Source organism: Condylura cristata, unplaced genomic scaffold (genome assembly GCF_000260355.1).
Source record: "Condylura cristata isolate star-nosed mole 26May11 unplaced genomic scaffold, ConCri1.0 scaffold00031, whole genome shotgun sequence".
NCBI lineage: Eukaryota > Metazoa > Chordata > Mammalia > Eulipotyphla > Talpidae > Condylura > Condylura cristata.
In genome coordinates, this window is record NW_004567132.1 from 23,528,693 (window position 1) to 23,531,745 (window position 3,053).

Consider the following 3,053-nt stretch of genomic DNA (forward strand, 5'->3'; position numbering starts at 1 on the left):
CAGGATATTGTAATGCTTTCTTTGTATGGAATTTTTACAATATTGTCACAGTTTTTATTTATCAGCTTATTCTGTGTATTTATTATAGCATTAGTTTAATTTACATTAGTCTCTTGGTTTTAGTTATTGAGTTCATTCATTCTTTGTATTAAGTGTATTGATAAAACATGTCTTCCAAAGCCACAAAACTGAAGGTCAAATTCTGGCCCTTGGTAAACAATCCATGGCAAATATGCCACTGGGAAGCCTCTTGTAGAGTAGATGAAACATGTACAGTTACCAAGATATTAAATTTGAAGATCTGGTTGAATGTGCTATATGGTGATAACCTGTTGGATGAGACTCTTAAATCAAGATGAGGAACAGGCAAGTTCCAATAAAAGCCCAGAAGGTACAGTTCTAACCTGCCTGAAATTATTAAACTGATTATCAATTCAAATTAATAGAAATCATAATTTGACTGAAGGTTTATTGCCAATTATGCCATCTTTTTTATAAAGAGGTGGTAATAAATTTGTAATGGAATTTACCACAGTGGCACACAGGTTTCAGCATAACTGAGGAACCATCAAGTACAAAGAATAGTCATACAGTTCTTGAATTCTATGCCCTTCACATGCCTTTTATATGCTTGCCCCACCACCCCAATGCAAAAACAAATTATGGTGATTTTATGGAAACTTTATGGATTTAATGCCAAATTACTGTTTTGTTTACCTTCCTCTTTTTTTTTTTTTTTAAATGCCCCCACTGTATCAGATAAGATACTCTTTTCTCCATGGGGTAGAATCAAGTTGATATTTTCAGAAAATTAACAACTCCAAAAGATTCTTAAGACTTGTCCTTGAGTTGTTCAAGAATTATGTTGAACTGTTCTGTGAAATCTTGACATAGTGGGTGGGAGAGTTTTTAGCTCGGCATTGTGCCTTTGCCTAAACTGCTCAATTACTACTTGATCATGGTGGTCAAGTGATAAGACCTGAATGGCTTGACTATTCCTAGTGCTGGTTTTAAATGCCCAATGCTGAGTTATGCCATGTCTTCCTCACTGTGGGTACATCATCTCTTCCTAAGAGATACCTCTTTCAATTTTAGAATAATCTATTACAGCTGTTCATTTTTCCATAGCTAAAGTTGGATTACTCTCCAAGACTCAGAGGAGAGTTCTCTTGGAAGAGTTGAACACAACATTAAATGCCTGGCATTCGGCTTCTTACAGTTGGCATAGATTCCCAATTGGGAAGAAAAGGAGGGTAGAGGGGACTTGGGCACCTCTCATAGGTTCAAAGAAAGAGATTGGGGCCATGAGAGAATGAGCGCCACAGATTTTCAAGGAGAATCCAAGGGCTTTGGAATCAATGCTGGTATAGTTTAATGATGCCAGCCTTGTGCAAGTTCTTCCAGAGCTTTGCCTCAAGATGTAAATCATGTTTTTGTTTTTTTTTTGTAAAATTTCAGTGGTGTCTTGTGTCTGTCAAAATAGTGAGCAGAAAATTTCCTGTAGTGTCTTGTGATAAATCCGTAGGCACGAACCTGGTCACAGGTATGCAAAGCAGTCAGCAGGATGATGGCCCCAGTACTAGGAATGTATATGCTTTTGGAGGCTTGTTGCTGTAACTAGAATTCAAAAACCTCTCCCTCAAGTAATAGATGAAAACTTGGATGCAGTAGTTTGAATTTACCTGGAGGAGATTCTAGTCCAAAATAAGTTTGAGGCATGTCCCCTTTGTCACGAGACTCCGGGACAGGCACACCCAGCAAGGCCGCCTGCAGCATCACAGAGGCACGGCTGCTGGAAGGGATGAAGATATAGCGAATGTTCTCTCCTTGTGGCACAGAGGTGAAGCCGAGGTGCTTACAGGGCACGAGGGAGTTCTTCATGGTATTCACAGTGAAACCATAGAAAGAGGTCTTAGTACCCAAATCGTCCTCAAAACCTTTTATCACGGCACCATTGAGTCTGAAGATGAAGTCGTGGGCATCAATGGGTGGGCCCTGGTCTGAAGACGAAGTCCTCCATTGGCCATCACAGCACACCGAATGCACGCCGGACGCAGTCCCTGTTAGGTAGGGAATAACTCTGCGCTCTGGGAGCTGTTCAGAAGTCTTAGGGTGGAAGTGATGGATTGGATGGGAAGACCTTGCCAGGAATAGGGGGCTTTGAACTGGTTCAGGTGATCCCAGAGCTCCTGGGTGAAGAGGCAGCCCCACAGCAACACCAGCGTGGAGAGATTGAAGAGCGTGCGGTAGCGCGGGAGCCGCTGCAGGGCCAGGGGCAGGGCAAGGGGACAGGCCTGGTGTGTCTCAAGCCCTGAGGTCCAAGCCAAGGGCCTGAACCACCAGCCCTGCTCTTCCGTTACCCAGTAGCAGTAGTAAAGCCCAGTGCAGACAGCTGCAAACAGGAGCCCTGGCCAGAACCTCCCAAGGTACCTGTACCCCATCCTGCAGGCACGCAGTGGAGACAACCCACCAGCCACCTGGCCCTGCCTACTCTTCCCTCCCCTGACAAGTCTCTCCTTAACATTTTTTTTTTTTCTGACCTTAGTCAGTTACCAAGATAAGCTGAAGAGAAAAAAGTTTTTAGTGGGGGAAGCAGACCCTTGGAGAGGTCAATGCTTGCCACGGTGTCAAGATTATGTCCTTCCATTGCCCCAAGTTTCTCACTAGGTTTCATATTTTCATTGTGTTCTCCCCTTCTTCCCTAAACTTGTGCAATTAAGGTGGAGAATAGCCCATCTGCTGAGAAACTGATGCACACGTGATTACATTTCAATAATAATGATAATAATTCTTTAACCATTACCTAAAGGTTAGAAATCTATGTAAGTGAAACCATCCAGTAGGAGTGTAAGGGATAGGAGGAGGAAAAAAGCAGTTGTAATAAGTAAAAATGAAAAACAATGAACTAGCAACCAGGGACATTTTACGCAGGAAGTGAAGGGAATGGGATCAAAACTGGGATGGGAAAAGTGCACGGACAGTGGGGATGGCGCATCGTGAATTGGTGGTGGGAAAGTCCAAGGGGATTATAGCTGAGATTAAAAAAAAAAAAG

General features: G+C 42.8%; 1 pseudogene; it reads right to left on the bottom strand.

Moving 5' to 3' along the window:
- Positions 1–1,355: 1,355 nt before the first annotated feature.
- On the bottom strand, positions 1,356–2,441 carry LOC101636161 (annotated as a pseudogene).
- Between the last annotated feature and the right edge of the window lie 612 nt (positions 2,442–3,053).